A 17,969-nucleotide genomic window follows, 5' to 3' on the forward strand; every position below is an offset into this window, starting at 1 on the left:
TCCCTGCATTCCACCACAGAACTCATAGTTTTTCACCACCACTTTTACCCTTTCAACAACCTTGCAAAATGGGTTGTGCTTTGAGGGACAACAACAGGCAGAAGACGAGATTCATGCTGGCTTGAACCAGGGTCTCCCCAGATCTAGTCCAGCCCTTTAACCACTACATCACACTATCCGTCTGCAGCACCTGTATCCTTCCTATAGTGTCTGGAGCACTTTGATAACATGTAAAAGCAGAGCACAGGCACGTTATTACTTCACTGGAAACTGAATACAGAAAACTTTTCTCTTTCCCATCTTGCAATGTCACGAAAATGTACATGGGCAGAACTCCTGCCAATCCAACATTTGGGAATTTTGGGCTCCTCCCATTTTGAGAAAGTTTGCTGATTTCCCCACTATTGCCGCCACCCCTAAATAACTCCACAGATTTGGCCCAGTCAACAAGATGGCAGCTACTTAATTTTCTGTCGTGATCTAGAAAACCAATGGGTGAGCTGAAGATCTGGAAAGATTGCAATAAAGGAAGTGAAACATAGAATAATAGAAGTTGAAAGAGACCCAAGGGTCTGATCCCCTGCAATGCATCCTGACAGAAGACTCAATGTGATCGGACAACGATCCCACTGACTGAAGACCCAACACAAAGACCAAACACAATAGCACTAGAAGGAGCAGGCAAAACAGACATTTGTAAAACAGACAAGAGTAAACCTGAACTGTAGCTGTGGCCTGAAAAAAGGCTTGTTGAAGCCAAACTTAGCTGGCTACATCTGGCCCACCCATGAGACAAGCTGAAGCAGCTGCCTCAGGCAGCAGAACCCAAAGAAGCAGCATCTTCAGGGGTGCTGCCACACAATCCAGGTAAGGGAGCTTTCAGGCTTTGGGGACAGGGGTGTAATACCTTCCCAGTTCTCCTCAGGCAGTGAAATGGGATGCACTGCCCCTGGCCCAGCCCTGCTAGGCTTCAACATCACTCACCTGTGCAGAGCTCCCCATTCCACATGCCAAGAATTCTGGGGCAGGGAGAGGCTTATTCAATCTGGGATCTACTAAGTTTGGACTGCAATGTAAGGCTGCAAATATATATACCACTTACCTGGGAGTAAGCCCTAAGGAATTCAATGGGGCATCTTTCTGATTAGATAATCGAAGAATTATACTGGAAGACTGCTATTCTATACATAATTTCCTGGAAGTAAACACCACTGGAAACAATGAGACTTGCTTCTGTGTAGACATGTATCTGTCCATGTATAGCTAAATAGATAGATAGATAGATAGATAGATAGATAGATAGATGATAGATAGATAGATAGATAGATAGATAGATATAGATAGATAGATAGATAGATAGATAGATGATAGATAGATAGATAGATAGATGATAGATAGATAGATGATAGATAGATAGATAGATGATAGATAGATGATAGATAGATAGATAGATAGATAGATAGATAGATAGATAGATAGATATAGATAGACAGACAGACATGTACATACATGCACACCATAATACATACATGCACTTTTTCCTATAGACAGAAAAATGTAAGGCTGTAGTCATGTTGTAGTTCAGGTGGTCACCAGCAGGTGGCCACACCAACTCCAGTGTGACAACAAAATGACATGTGGGCAGAAAAGCCAGCAAGCAGTGCAGGTGACAGGCAGCCCAGGTAAGCTGATTAACAGGGGCTGGAAAGGGAAGCACTTTGCCAAGTCACTCTGAAACGGCAGCCCCTCACTATTAGATGCTGCTGGAGTGCGTTTTCTCAGAAGGGGAGAGGTGCTTCAGAGAGCAGTTTGCCAGCCCACTTTCTGACGTGCCTCCCACCCTCCTTTAAAAGGGGTTGGGGCAAGCTGTGAGGGAATAGGCAAGGAAATGGGTGTGGTGTAAAGGCAGGGGCTTTGGTCAGGTGTAAAGGGATGAGGGATTAGGCAGGTGTGGTGAAAGAGGGTTGGCAGGGGATTGGCGGGTAAGCGTGGTTCACGAGCAGAGCAAGCAGGGGCAGCAGCCCCTACACTCTCTCTCTCTCTCTCTCTCTCTCTCTCTGTGTGTGTGTGTATCTATATAGTTATTTCTTACTTTTCCTTCCAGCAGGACAATACAGCATCTCTCTCTGCAGAATGATAGCAAGTAAGCCCATTAATATTTGAGATATTATTACAGCAATATGAATCACTCGAAAGCTGGCCATAAAAAACACTTGCAGTTCATCTGTCTACTGGGAGTTGACAAGTATTCTCTAAAGACCAGATCTCTAGGGCAATGAGAAACAACATTTCCTTGCTACCATGTGTACTACTAGCGGCACCGGCCTCACGCAATCCTCACTTGATCACATTTCAGAAAAAGTCTACATGACTGCCCCCACTTTTTCAGGAGCTCATTTGTAAGATTTAAACTCTCTCTCTCTCTCTCTCTCTCTCTCTCTCTCTCTCTCTCTCTCTCTCCCCTCTACCTCACTCCTCTTGATTCTACAGCCCCAAGCAACTGCTTGCTTATTGCTGCTTCACGGAAAGGTCTTCTGTCCTGCACAAAATGTTTATGAGATGAGAAATCTCTTTAACAAACACTTATGCATTTTAATGCAAGTTGAAATAAGTGTAACATTTAACATGCTTAAGTAGCTTTCAACACGCTGATGAAGATTTTATGATGTTTTTAACATGCTTACACATTTTTTTTAATGATTGCATTTTTACTCTGCTTGTAAATTGCTTTGGAATTTTTTGTAGTGGGAAGTAATATATAAATTTGTCGGCCCTGTCCAAATGTCAGGACTGGTCCCAGCACAACACACACAGCAGAGCAAAAAGAAACCAAGAAAAGAACAAAGAGGGAAGAAGATCTGTGTGGCAATTTCCTCCATCACAGTAAACACAGAAGTGTATAGAACTGCAGTTTGTGCCTCACAAAGCAATGCAAATCAAGAATTTAATCTGTTGCATTGCCTGATACCTCACTACTGTAGGCTTCAAAATACATTGGTTTACCAGACAGTGCATTTATGCAACCTTATCTCTGACTTCTCCAAATGTTGGGGGGGTGAGAGTGGGAGGGGAGCCTCCAGATGCACAGAAAACCCAATTTATTAAACTTTATTAAACATATTTAATGTTTATCAAATATCTTATTTAGGGACACTATAGGTGCAACCAGTTTGTCTCTTGGGTCTCAATAACCTTTTTTAACAAAGCTGGAGCCTAAAGCATCCAGTTGGTTGCACCAAAAAGTGCCTCTAAAGAAGATACTTGAAACTTTTGGGGTTCAATAAACATATTTCTCTTAATCCACGCCATTTCTGTATTTGATGCCTATTTTGCATTGTCCTCCCCTCAGATTTTAGCCGAATCATCCTGCACCCCATACCTTTGAAAAGAATCAGCCAAACGGCTGCCATTAAAGGCAAGGGGACCAGGCTCTTTTTACCTCACTATGTAGTTTGAGAACTAATGTTTTAGTGTTCGTATAGGACATACTCCATACACAAGGCTCACTACATGCCATGGCAAATCACATTTGCACATCTGGCTGCCTATTAGAAAGAACTCTCTTCCCTGCAGCTGCATGGCAGCAGACTGGGCTTAACAGACTGACTCAGCAGCAGTGAGGAAATGCTGCTCTCTGCACATGCTCCAACACACTTTCCAGTCTCAGAAAGAACTAGCCTGTTATTTTGGGAAGCACAGATTTCTGAGCATGAATTCTGGGTTCCGTATTAAGCACTGAATGTAGTTATCTGGTCCATGTTAACAGGGTCCTCAATAAAGTTAGCAGGGGGACAATCCCCAGTGGGATTGCCCACCTTGAGACAGATAACTATAGAGATAGAAATAGATAATAGATGATTTAGGTCAAGGGTGCCAACTAGAATAAAATATTGGGGAGGCCCAGATAAGCCCTGTCCCACATAACCTGGTGCATGCACACCATTTGAATGGCAATGCCCATCAACTTTGGGGGAGGGGTGGCTCCCTCAAATATTTTAGGGGGAGCATATACCTCTTGGCCCCTAATAGTTGGCTCCTATGATACAGGTAAACAGGCCCAGCAGCAGCACTTGCAGAATGCCAGCCAGAGATGGGAAATCGCCTTTCAGCAGGATGTGCGCCTCCGAGGCTGGCCCTTGCACGCCGCAAATTATATCCTGTGCCACACACGCAATTATGGAATTAAATATTTGCCGGAGGTGGGCGGGGTTGGAAGTCTGGATTTTTTTTTCGCTATCTCGAATTGCCTAAGAATGTAAACGGGCAGGGGAGGGGCCGAGCCGGAGATTCCCCTCCTCTCGTGCCCCGCGCGACCATATGTCCCCGTCCCCCGCCCCCCGCAGCTCTCACCACGGGGTGCGCCCAGGGCAAGCCGACCTCCCGCCCACCCAAGTGTTGCAAGGGACCGTCTGAGCTGGGAGCAGCCGCGCCAGCTGAGGAAGACCACGCATTATGGATGCTGCTTGCAAGTCACTCTCGCAGGCGCTGACTGGTCCTGGCAAATGAGGTAACGGCGGAGAGGGGGGAGGGAGGGGGTGCCCCCGTATCTCTCTCTCTCTCTCTCTTTAGGTCCCTGGAACGTTGCGGGGGGGCGCGGAGAGGGAGCGCGCAGGGAAAGGGAGGGGAAGGGAGGAGCACATCCTAATGCAGAGATGCTGCAGTGGCTCGGGGCGCGCACACATAACACAGGCAGGCAGGCAGGCAGCAGCACAAGGCGAAGGCTCACCTGCAGAAGGAGGGCAGGCGGCAGAGAGGAAGGTTGCTGCTGCTTCTGCTGCTGCTGCATCGAGAGCTCCCGGGCTCTCCTCGCCCAGGCACGCCACACGCGCATACACGTGCCGATCCAGTCACTCTCTCTGCCCAAGGTAGGAGGAGGGGGCGCGGGGTGTCCTTTTAGGCTCCCCTGACTCTGTTCCCAAGATTTGGGCTGCTCCGGAAGGTGCAAGCTAACTTTCAGTCTAGGGGGAGGGGAGCGAGAGAGAGATGGAGATCATGACATCAGTCGTTCAGCCACGCCGCCGCACCCGAGCAGGGCTGTCTAGTGATGGCAACGGGTTTGGCGTGGGCGCATGGCACGGGCATGGCACGGATGCCAGGGAAGGGGCTGCCGGTGCCAAGGGAGAGGTGCCCAAGAGCGTCGCCAGTCAGTGACAAGGGAAGGGTTGGCGGCGGGATGGGGTGCGGTCCCTGTTGAAAACGTGTTTATCTGCGATGCTTTGCAAGGGGTGTCGGAAGAAGTGGTGGCAGGAGGGCCCAGGTTTTTTGACTTGCTTTTCTGAACCGGTGCCACGTAGGTGTGACCAAAGAAAGCGGTGTCGAAACGACCACCCACACCTGAACTGGAAGAGATCAGGGGGAGGGAGCGAACCAATAGGATGGGATCAGTTTGAGTTTTCCTACAGCAAGAAGAGTCTGTCTCCTCATTAGGGCTCCAGAGAGAAGGGAGCTGGCTTCTACTCTGTGTGGGTGTTGTATTTTTCTCTCTCCAAGCCTATTAAGCCACTTTGGACACCCCGCTCCCTTCCTAGAGCAGTATGTACAGTAACTGTAGAAGAGGCTCTTGGGGTGTGGGGGGGGGGTTCTTGATGGGATGGCCTTCAGGTATCAGAACTGATAAGTGCCCAGACAGTCCCAAGCTTTACTGATTTTGTATTTCATTCGGATCTGGAGCAAACCCAGACAACTTTTGTGACCCACCAGGCTGAATAGAGCTCCATAGTTTTGTAAGGTAGCCCATCAAGCACTAGATCACTCACTTGGTTTTTCTTCCTGCCTGGAAGTTTACTAAGAGCCTTGTAAGGGGGGGGGAGTTGTCAGGAACCTGGGAGGCTGCACTACTTGCCTTCATTTGACAAGATGGGTGACAAGTTGTGCAGGCCTGACCTATGCAAGTTTCAACTTCTTCGGCGTCAAGGCTGAATGAATGAGTTGCTAAAACGACAGTTTTAAATATGAGAGCTGTTTGCCCTTTCTCTCCAGAGCATCTCTGCTTGTGATTGCACCAGATCCATCCGGCATCATGTCCAACCATCTGCTAATGCTCCGACCCAGGCAATAAGATGCCATTCTAGCCTTTGCATTTCACAGCTTGTCTGTAAAGAGTGGGGCTGGGGCCAAACGCCTCTTCTCTACACCTGTTTGTGTGTGCTGTGCATTGACAGCCTGCCAACTGAGGCTAGTGCAACATGCTTTTGAGAAAGTGGGCTCTGCTGCTGTTTTCTGAAAAGCCTTCTTCCTCAGTAGGTGCCACTGGGTTGTTGTTTTTTGCAGCTGAGTGGGCGAGAGGCAGCTTGGAGGCTTGCAGCTTCAGCCATCACTTTCTGGATCAAATAACTGAAATGCTTGCATATTCTATCATAAACCACACACTCCAGAGCTCCATGATCAGGCATTTGTTTGTGATGCACAGTATAAATAAAAACTTGTAAGGTCAGCATTTGGTTTATGCTTTTCAATTCAGTAATAATCAGTAAACATATCATTGCCAAGGGGGCCATGTATCTGTCTAATTCCTCCTGGTAGGTGCTGAGGCTTTGATCCCAGAACCTGTGGCACCATGAAGGCAGCAACAGATCCCTAACCCTCTAGTCCAGTAGAACGTGGTCTCACTTACACAGTCCACAAGACTCTGCAAAGGGTCGGGGCTTTATAACACCAGCCTCCTTCCTCTTTCCAAGCCAGGTCCTGCCTGCTTAGCTGCTAGCAGTTGGATCACTGTCCTTTACCCAGACCACATTTCACATAAACCCTTGTGGATTTAAACTGAACATATTTCTGCTCCCCATGCAGTCACTGGCCCATCTGGCTACAAGCAAAGCCACCTGGTCCATTTCTCTTTACTTATACACACACAGCTGTTAAGAAGGCTGCTCTGAATAAGTGGGGAAGGGGGCAGAGGATGAGAAAGCATGCTGAGACCAGTCTGAAGTATGAATTAACTTGAAACAACACAGATGCTTGTGAAAATACATTGCATGGCTGACTGCGAAGGCGGCACCGATCGTATGGGAGCCCTGAACAGATAGCTACTATTGCTGTGATTGATTTGGCCAGTGATAGTTCAGCAGATTTGCAAGCAATCCAAAGTGTAAAGGAAGGTGACAGACTGGATGTCTGAATCTAGAAAGTCTAGCATCCTTTTGTTCATTCCATCTTGTCTCTTTCTGATCTAGCGACAGGCATGCAAGTGGCACATGGTCTATTTAGAACTGCCAACTTACTCCTGTATGTTTAGCAGGCAGATAAGTGGCAGTTCAGGAAGTGGATGTTTTCCTAGTGTGGTGATACAGTTCAGGCAGGAGAAGCATCGCCTGCTGGTTGTCATTCTGTCACACAGCTGTTAAAAGCACAGGAGCCATGTCCCAAAATAAGCACTGGCAACTCTAAGCTTCTTCTCCCATCTGCAGGATCAGAAGCAGGTTTTCCCCATGAGTTTTTGATTGTGGGTCATCTGTTGTAAATGATTGGGGTTGGGAGGCAGGTATTTACATATGTCTTACCCCGACTCCAACCCACTTCCCAAGTGTTATTTATTCTTCAGAAGAAATCCTGAAATATGCAACCCCAAAATATTGTCATGGTATGCTTCCTTTATTTTATTTTTAAGGAAATAATCTCTGATGTAAAAACTAGATGAGAAGGGGAATTGAGTAGAGTGGCAAATTATTGCTTGAACTTCTCTTTTGCCTCTTGGGAGCATTATTAGGAGTCTAAACAAGAGGAGGTGAAAGTTAAACAAAAAGTAAGTGAGAAGCAACCTGTGACTTCCTGTGTCTTTGCTCTCTTTAGCTAAATCTGCTTAGCTGGTGGAGGTAAGTGAAGTGGGTGTAAGTTAGGGTGCCCATTTATGCATCACCAAAGAAGAGAGAGCAAATCTGCATAAACTTTGCATGTGCTCATTTAATATACATAGATGCAAATTCAGAAATGATTTAAATAGAAACCAGTGTAGAGGGGAAGAATGTGACCAACTGATTTGAGTGCCTGGTCATTCTGCTCTGCTGTTTATGTGTTCACTGTTGATGGGAACTTTAAGGACCTTCTTCTCTATAAAATGGACTTGGACTGGACAGCCCTTCATGTAGAGCAGGGGTGGAGACCCTGTGGTTACAACGTCTATCCTCCCTGACCACGGACAATGCTGGCTGGGGCTGAAGGGAGCTGGAGTTCAACGAGGGCCATGGGTTCCTCATCTCTAAAATACAGGGCATCTTTAAATAGTGGTCTGTCCTCTCTCAAATAAGACATATGACCACTGTGAGCAGCACTGCAGGAATGAGTCCTGACATAATTGAGTTTAGGATCGGGCTTAGAGGAAGAAACTAGACAGGATCCTGGGGCAAAAATAACAGAAGTGCAGCAGGAAGTTGCTTGAAGAATATTGAGGGAGCCTAAACAACAATAGCATATAACTGATGGCATTGGTGAAGAATGACAAAAAAAAAGGCACTGTGCTCACTGTTAGAAAGCTGCTAGCGTAGGGATAGAACTAGCAATTGTCAGATACAGACTGCAAAACCTTTGTTCCTCATACTGTGATAAGAGTGCTTGCTTCACCTACCTTTCTTGGGATCTCTAGCAGCTGTTCTCCACTTGGAATCAAATGACCCTGCATGCTTTGTGGTTGCTGAGGAATGGCAGCTTTCTTCTCTTATTCAATAGGGGTTGGTGAGGTTTGTTCCACTGGTTTCATTAGCTAGGTATGAGTAGCCTTGGGTTTGCTTCATAGAGGCAGATGTGAAAGGTTGTTCAGATTGATGAGATATTATGTGGAGGGAGTACCTTCACTTATGTGGACTACAACTCAGAAAGGGAAAGAGGAAAAGGGGTGTGTGCGCTTTATTTTTTTTAAAAAAAACCTCATGCCTGGTAGGATGATGCATAAATATGAATATATACACAAAAGGAAAAACGTTTATTTGTAAATTTTTTAAAATGCATAATTGGCTACAACCCTACGTTCAGGCCTCAGAAAGTCTGCAGAAAGCAGAGACTAGGAGTGGAAGAAAAGCAGATTTTAGAAGTCCTCTCATATTATTGAAGCTCTTGGGAGCCCACTAGATAGGGGCAAGCTGCTGAACCCATAGCATTACCAAATGGTCAGAGAGCTTGATATCTTATTACAGCCCACAACTCCTCCATTGGTAATGGGTTCCCTTGAGGTGGTGCCCTTAAGAATGAGTGCTGAGAGAAAAATCATTGCCCTGGTCAACACTGAGCCAGCCATGTGCCATTTCACTTGCTTTCTGAGCTTCACTCTGTGTCCCATAGCAGAGACCTTTCCCTTATGCAGTTCTTGTTGCCTGTTATTTCTGATGCTGCATGAAGGTAGATTAATGAAAGAAAGCCTCAGGGTGAAGCAAGGGCCTCACGTATGTTTCAGGAACAAATGCTTCAGAACTAGGATATCTAAAAGGAGCTTCTTTGAGGCTTTTTGTTCCAGCATGGGAGTAGACAGGGGGCATTCAGCTAGCTCTCTAGCGGATACTGCTGTTGCTTGCTGCCTCATCCTAAGGTGTTTCCCTCGTTGACACTGATAAGGGAGACTTCTTTCCCAACAGTTCATAGGGAAGAGATGGTTGCTAGCTTCTCTAGGCATTGCAGGTTAAACGAAGAGGCGGGGGGGGGGGGGAGGCTTTCTACTTCAGCTCCCAGCCAGCCAAGCCAAAGAGGCCAAAGACTGGTGAGTGTCCTGGGAGTTTAAGGCTGTCTAGTGGGATGTTAAGAGAGCAAGTCCACATTCCCATAAATTCCATTTACGCCTATCAAGGCCCTGCCCTCAGCAGTGGCCTTGCCAATTATGATAATCATGTTGAATCTTCACTATGAGAATCATAGAAACATAGAATTGTAGAGTTGGAAGGGACCCCGAGGGTCATCTAGTCCAAGGAGACTCATCATCTATTTCTCATTTGGCTTCTAGGTTCTGGAGTTGTTTTTGTTGCCTTGTTTTGTATTAAAAACAGCATAGCCTTGTCATTGTAACTAAGGTTTAATGTTCTTCACCACACTATTTTGCTGTTCACTCTTGGTTTCCTTTATGTTTTGATTATTCCAATTTAAGGGACACCAAAGACAGGCCTAAAATCCCTGTGTGTTTTTTTAAAATAATTTATTATTATATATTTTCTTGGTTTACAAAAGTACATGCCTTGTCTCTTTTTCCAAGTTGTACAGTCTTTTCTACAGATCAGTCACATTTGTTATGAGACATTAGTGTTGAATACAGAATAAGGTCAGGAAGAAGAGGAGTGTGTGCGAGAGAGATGGTTTTGCTCAGCCATTGTTCTTCCCTTCCCTTGCCTGCCTCCGCCTTCCTTGCTCACACACCCACTCCAGGTCTGTGAACAATTCCACTCCCCTCTCCAATATATCACCAAGCACCATTGCTGATTTCCTTGAAGCACCCTGTTCAAAACACAGCTCTATTTACTGAGAATTTTGAAGGACTCTGGTTATGAATAATCCTTGGACTACATTTTCTGTAAGATTGTGCTTTTTGGTTTATGATTTCTGAGACAGGAATATTGTTTATTGTGAACGATTTAGATGGGGTTTTAAGAGGAAAGATTTGATGCAAGCCTCCTTGAACGTTTACTTACTGCAAATAGGAAGTCAGAATATACATCTTTTAAGTGTAGTCCAAGCAGTGTTTCTTATCCAAGGAGACTACAGTCCTGTTGCGGCTTTATAATTCGTCTTTCCCCCAAGTTTCCAGCTCCTTGTCCCAGCTTTATAGGGCTGGAGCAGGGACAACACCAGTGCCTTGAAACTGGTCTATGTAGGCACTAAGAGAGTGTAGCATGCCATGTGTAAAACAGCCCACCCTCTTCTCAAGGCTGTAAGTAAGCACACAGTTGTACGTAAGCACACTTACATGGCAGTAAGCCCCATTGAGCATAGTGAGGCTTACTTCTGAGGAAGCATGCATAGGATTGTATTGTATGGCTGACTCACCTTCTGTAATGATTCCTGTTAAACAGGCTTAGCTCATAGGAGAAAATAGTGTTCCAGAGACAGCAGTTCATTAGGAGGACTTTCTGGAGAACTGCAATTGTGGCTCATTACTTCATAATGCTCCTTCCTGACTGGCAGATACTCCTTGCCCTACTGGCACAGAATATCCCTGACATTTCTTTTCTGGCTCCTTTCCTTAATTGATTTCTCTGGGTTTTGATATGCTGCGTTTTGATGCATTGCCTTCCATATTCTCCTAGTCATTGTTAGAGGATGACTAATTCCCTCCCCTCCCCCCTCTCTCCTACGCCATTAATTTTTGTGGTCTCTTCTCTGCTGTGTCTTCACTCTGTCCTTGTACTCATAAAAAGGTAAACAGAGACCTTAAGCAGATGAAGCCCTGGATGGTCTCTGTCCCTGGTGGCTTATAGCCTTCGTATTTCTCTCTGTTCAAGTCAGGCATTCATCGCTGCTGGAGCTCAATGTCAGGGCAGATGTCTTGATCAGAAGATTTGACTGTAAAGTAGTTTGGAGGGTTTTCAGCCTTAATACTTGCTTGCTCCCCCCCAAAAAAATCATGGATGCTTTTCCCATTTCTTGCAATAGTCTCCCAATTGCAAGACAAGGCAATACAAAGTATATATATTTTGTTTTTTTTAGAGAAGAAAAGAAGTGTAGCATGCCCAGGAGTTTTACCCAGAAACTGTAGCAGAGCATTTCATTTCACATTTAATTTGTATACCGCCTTTCTATTTTACTATACCCAAGGTGGTTTAAAAGCTGAAGAAACAAAGAATGTACACCTTGTAACAATCTAATCCAATACAACAATGTAGTGATAAAACATAACTTTAAAATAAGCAACCAGTATCAATTAAAGTAATATCCAACAATCCATTAGAATACTGTAGTATAGAATATTAAATATCAGCATATCAAAATTAAACAGAAATCTTAACAATTACAATAAATAATTTCTAAATTATAATCAATAAAAGCAATGGCAAGTCAGAGTGCATAAAACAGTACAATACAAATTGAGAAGCAGAGTCTGGAGGGTGGGGTAAGGCAGGTGGAAAAGGCCTTGCCTGATGGACGGCTGGAAGTCTCTCCCCTCACAGTTCTTCCTCTAAGCACAGGGATGGAAAGGACTTTTCTAGCAGAAAGCTAAGCTGCAAACTCCTAAGACCCAGCTAGCTACAGTATATAAAGGCAGAGCTGAAGATCAAGTTATCTTTATGGAAAACAATTATGTGAAATCTAGCAAGTTTTGGAGCCCCAGATGCACAGAACTTATGTTTTGTCAATTTTGGCAAAAGTGGCAAGGGCCAAACTTTGTCATATTTCCACAAGTCCTTTAAATTTTGTGTGTAGCATTTCTTTGTACAACATTACAAGATTTCTATATCTTCATTTGTAGTATTAGCATTCTGGGAGGGTTACACAAATCTGTGCATGAGAGAGAGGTGGGGGGGTGTGAGGAGAAGAGAATGACTCACTATTCCCACAGGCTCAGATGAAGGAAAAGGCGAGTTCTTAAAAAGTCTAATTGAACCTTAAAGCAGTGGGAACGCTCTTTTGTCCCACCCAATCTACTCCTGTCCTTCTTTCCCTTAGTCCTAACCATCCCTAAAATATCCATCTCTATTTTCTCAGTTCCGTAGTTAGCTCCTGGAAACACAATACAGTCAAAGCACATCCAACATACATTTAAAACATGTCACTTCCCCAAGGAATCATGGAAACTGTAGTTTGTCACTGGTGCTGGGAATTGTAGCTCTGTGGTAGGAAAACTACAGTTTCCAGGGACTTGGGGGGGGGGAACCATGTGATGGGAAGGTGTATTTAGTTGTCATGTATTGTCAGATGATTGGCAGGTGGGAGGCTGCACCCACATGTCATAGTTGGGCTGTGGGGTCTAGGAGAGGGAAGCATCCAGTCCTCTGGCCAGAGCCAGCTCCTTACCCCTAGTGTGTCTGAAGGCTCTCTCTCTCATAGGTGAAATGTTCCCACCTGTTACCTTCCCTTCCCCCTCAGCCTCCAGACAGCAATTGTCCCATTGCAACTACAAATAAGAAACCAGAATCTGTTTCAACTTGTGCTTCAAGTTATCTGTTTCAAGTTATGCCATTTTTAGTGCAGTTTTAATGTTTAGGGTGAGATGGAATCATTTTATTCTTTCGTTGTTCTTTTCTATTGTCATCCACATTGAATATCCCCAAACAGAAAAGGGAGAGGGATTAAATAAATAAATAAATAAATATACGTGTTTTAATGTGGGTGTCCAGATACCATTAGCATGCACAGGGATTGGGTGCTCCATTGTCTCTTTCTCCAAACTCCAACCAAACCAGTTTTTGCAATTCTTTATAAATCATGAACAGAATTTCCCATATTAGCTCCTAATCTTACCAGACCTTTCAATCCCAGTACTAGGTGGAAGTCTGAATTGCTATGTGTCCTGCCAGTGAGTGTTCTGTGAATATCATTGAAGCACTCTGTTGTAAACAGCAAGACAGGGGAATGTTTTTCTGAGACGTTGTAGGGGAGAACCTAGGAATCTGTCTTATACCTTTGGATTAATAATCCACCTATTGTTGGCACTGACTGGCAGAAGATTTCCAGGATTTTAGGCAAGAGTCTTTCTCTGCCCTACCTATAGATTTCAGGGAATGAATTGGGAATCTTCTGCATGCAAACCATTTGACCCACCACTGGGCCATGCCCCTGCCCTCGATTATCTCCTGTGCTGGCATTTTTGACCCAGGTGGGATTAGCACCACCAACTTGCTCAAGGCAGGGATTTAGGAACATTTATTTCTGGTGTTCCCAGAAGCTGCTTCAGTTTTCAAGTTTCTGCCTAAAGTTCATCACAGCAGCACTGGAGATAGTTTCTGCATTCCCTGCTAAGGCTTGTATTGTTCAACACTTCAGCTCTCTAATCCTTCCATGCTGGATTACCAAGACCACTCCTTTAAACTAAATATTAAATACCTCTGAAGCACCTCTTTTTATTTCATCTTAGATATCCTGTAGATATGTGGAAAGTATGTCAGCATTTGGCCTGAGATATCTAAAACACAGGATTGGTCAGTGTTATTTGGGTATACCTTCATATCAGAATAACTATCATCATCATCATCATTTATATCCCACTTCTTTCTCCAAGAAGCTCAAGGTTGTTTACATGGTTCTCTCACTCCACATTTAAGCCCAACAACAACCCTGTGAGGTAGACTAGGCTGGGAGGCACTGGCAGGTCCGTGGTCACCCAGGGAGCTTCCTGGCCAGGTGAGGATTTGAACCCTGGTCTCCCAGCTCCTAGTCCAACACGATAACTGCTACACTACACTGGCTCTCTTCTTATTTCATAGGAAAGATTACATGTAGGTCAATTTCTGAGAGATATCCTCAAGTCACAAAGCTCTGCTTTTGTCCCAAGTCCCAAACTGGGCGCTGAAGATAATTTTTCATGGTACTAACATATTCTCATGAAACATGGCTGACATAGTCCACATTTCTCACCCACCTCCACCTCATCTCCAACATTATCTAAGTAGCCTTGCAAGGTTACTGTATCTCTCATACAAATCATAGCAAAACAGCAAGAATCGTACTACTGCAACAAAACACAACTCCACCCAACCAATCTAAACCTGTTTTTATATCCCTGAATCTGATAAGTTGATCCTTAAAAGTCAAGGTGATAATCCCTTAAAATCAGGTTTTAAAACTGAAAATTGAAAGTGTTCAAATTGTAAAACGAAGTCAAATTTTAATTATATTTCTTCCCACCTGATATTGAAGGGTTGGTGGTGTCAACAAATTCCTAGCCAGATGGCAATCCCGGCACATTAAGACTGCAGTCCTATGCACATTTGCCTGAAAGAATGTCCCCTGGCAATCAATGGGGAATGCTAAACAGGCATAAATCAGAGTACACCAGGGGAAGTCAACATGGCGTCATCCAGATGTTTTGAACTACAGTTCCCATTAACCCCAGACAGCATGGCCAGTGGTCAGGGATGATGGGAGTAGTGATCCATACTATTTCGGGGGCACCAGGTTGGCTAGTTCAGCAAGATGTCTTTTCCTAAGCTCTTCTTTTTAAAGAAACCTTTTCACATTCTTCAATAAAGTTGATGCCTTGTAGCTGTTGAGGAAGCCAGAAGCCAGGAGGCATCTATCAGTAGCTGAATTTGATCAGCAGTCAGTATCCATTAAGGAATTAAGAAATCAGTTACCTATAGTACGGAGTGAGCAACGCCAAAAATAAGTCATGGATGCATCTTGGAACTATTTTATGCGTCGAAAAACAACTATAATACATAGCCAAGGAGAGTTAACAAGGAGAGTTAGGTTCTGCCATTCCAGCCAGATAAACAGTCACCAGGAGCCTGCCAAATGGCAGCAGCAAAGAACAGCTGAGGGTCTTGTGAAGAAAGGCAGTGTTGCTAGCATAACATTAAGCAAGGAGCACAGAAGCTACATCCCTTTTATTCCCAAATTCATTGTAGATGCATCCTGCGCACTTATAAAATTAAGACCTTACACTCTTCAGATCCAACCCATCACACATCAGTCAATTATTCAGAATAACTCGGTGTCATGTGAATTTTATTAATATCAAAATTATGATCTCTCACTCACACGCATGTCGTCCAGAGGGCAATCACGGTTGACTCTGCCAAGATGTTGGCAAATCATCATGATGGTTCTATACAGAAACTAATGCCAAGGCCATCTCCTTGTGGATTTGCTAAAGCCAGAGCTGTCTCCCACAATGTCTAGTTCCTCAATACATTTAACAGCACAAGTCCTGTTGGTTTTAATAGGACTAACTTCCCATTACAGGAGGTGGGCTTGGACTTGGGGTGCTACACTTTACCATATTTACCGAGGAAAAACATAAGCTTGTTATCTGTTGGATAATCATAGTTTAGACATTAACCTGCAGGAGAGGCAAACTGCTTCCATATGGTGGCATTTCTGAAATACAGATTACTATTCCATATGGCACATTTTCAGTCAGGAGGCAATCCTGGAAGCCTCACTTCCACCTATGCATCACAATGCAGAGCGGTATCCCAGTGTCCATCCTCATCCAGTCTGGAACTGATTCCCAATTCAACAAAGAAATCAGTGTGTGGAAGCAGCTTCCATATGTGCTATCCTTCTTGTTGAACTTGGGCAATAGTTACTGTAACATATCTATAGATGTGATAAGGGTTATGATGAATTATTAGGCTTGTAGTGATGTTTGCTAAAATAGCTTTGATATGTGGTTTAGATTAATCATTCTGATGACTTTGAAGACACTATATCTTTGGGCAACAGTGATGAGCACTGAAAGGAAAGCAATGTTGTCCCATATTTCAGAGCTTGGATTGGTTTATGATTGATACTAAAATGCTTTCTGCAATATTCAAATACACATGGTGATACAACAACGTTTTTAATAAATAAATTAATTAAATATATAGCTTTTGGAAATTGAAGAATGAGATTTTTTAACCACCATTGATTCTTTTGAGGCTTGCAGGATTGCCATCATTTTATTATCCCAGGTCTTGGGCTGTCCTTTATGGGAGAACTATTTCTTGACCTGTTTTGAACTGTCCTTCCTGGAGGCTTATCCACACTTCTCTTTGCCCTGCCACTTTCCCCTGGGAAAAGCTGCAGTTTAGCACTGAAACAGAGCAAACAGCAGCTGGGTTCTCTGTGGATTGCCATTTGCTCTGATTTATCACTAAAGAATGGGTCTTCCATGGGAATGCAGCTAGGCAAGGGTAAAACCACTCAGATCTGTGTCTGGAAAGCACAGGACAAGCAGAAGACAGCTCAGACCCAAGCTTTCTAAGCACAGGACAAGCAGGTGTCGACAAGCCCCTAGGTTTACTTGTTGGTTGTTTATTTGTGTGCTTACTCTACAGATTTGGCCGGATTTCAGTTTGCAGGCATCTAATCAAATTAATTTGTGAAAATTCAGACATGATTGACTAGGGTCAGTCAAATTTGCCAGTATGTAGAGTGGGTGTTGAAGAGGATCTTAATGATGCCAGGCTACCTCTAGCACTCGTTTGATTGTGAATTTGAGCTGGGAACTGAGCTCTTGCATTCTGCTACTGCATCGCCCCAGGCCTTTTCACATGAGTGAGAGGAAACCCAAGAAAGAGTTTTTCAGTCATGTGATCCTTTCTTTCGGGGGAGAGGGAGGGAGCAGAGAGGCTTTCACTTTCAGCAGCGGACATGCCTTGAAACTGCAGTCAAAGGGCAAATTTTCAAGGGTAATGCTCAGCACTTGCTCCACATACATTAGTGTTCTGTTGCGACCACATCCCATCATGTAGTCGAACAATGAATCAGTAAAGCCCAAACCCCCAGTCCTAGACCAGCCATTAATGAACATACCACAGCCCTACAGGGTATTGGCAGTAGTGAGCAAATAGAAAATGGTTGGGCTTATGCCATATACTCTCTACCGCATAAGATAACAAGTTGTGCTTTCACCTATGTAAAACAAATGTTCCAATTATAGTATTGCTAAAGGATATGAGTAACACATCTCTAACTCAGCAAAGAGTTGCGGTGCAAAACCATTTGGGCTATTGTGTAAATTGTGAATAACAACGTAAGATAATAAAATATTTGTACCTACAGGAGAATCCTGATTTGTTGCAATCAGAAGCTGGTGTTGTTTATCTCTGCTCACAAAAATCCTAACTGAAAAATTGTCATTTCTTAGATTTACATCCTGCCTTCCTCCAAGCAGTTCAAGGCAGCCTACACAGTTCCCTCCCTCCTTATTTTGGATCTCAAAACAACCCACTGAGGTAGGTTAGTGAGCAGAGAGTTAGTGAGCAGGGATTGGACACGGATCTCGCCAGTCCAACATTCAAACCACTACAGTACGCTGGTGCATAAAATACAATTTCATTTGTGCTTTAAGAGAAGCAGGTTTGGGAGTTGTCCAAGATTTTCAAGGAGGTTTCCATTTTGCCAGTTGTAGTAAT

At 44.2% G+C, this 17,969-nt stretch overlaps 1 protein-coding gene across 4 annotated transcripts in view; it reads left to right on the forward strand.

Annotated features, from left to right (window-relative positions):
• Positions 1 to 4,273: 4,273 nt before the first annotated feature.
• CNTN2 (contactin 2) overlaps positions 4,274 to 17,969 on the forward strand; it is a 59,819-nt gene continuing 46,123 nt past the window's right edge. For 2 of the 4 annotated variants that reach the window (XM_053393284.1, XM_053393283.1), the window contains exon 1: positions 4,274 to 4,507. The gene's annotated coding sequence lies outside the window, so the exon portion shown is untranslated. Of the gene's footprint in view, positions 4,508 to 4,657; positions 4,866 to 17,969 lie in introns of those variants that run through there. The other 2 variants (XM_053393281.1, XM_053393282.1) reach the window with 2 other exon arrangements.

The sequence above is a fragment of the Podarcis raffonei genome, chromosome 6 (assembly GCF_027172205.1).
Source record: "Podarcis raffonei isolate rPodRaf1 chromosome 6, rPodRaf1.pri, whole genome shotgun sequence".
Taxonomy (NCBI): domain Eukaryota; kingdom Metazoa; phylum Chordata; class Lepidosauria; order Squamata; family Lacertidae; genus Podarcis; species Podarcis raffonei.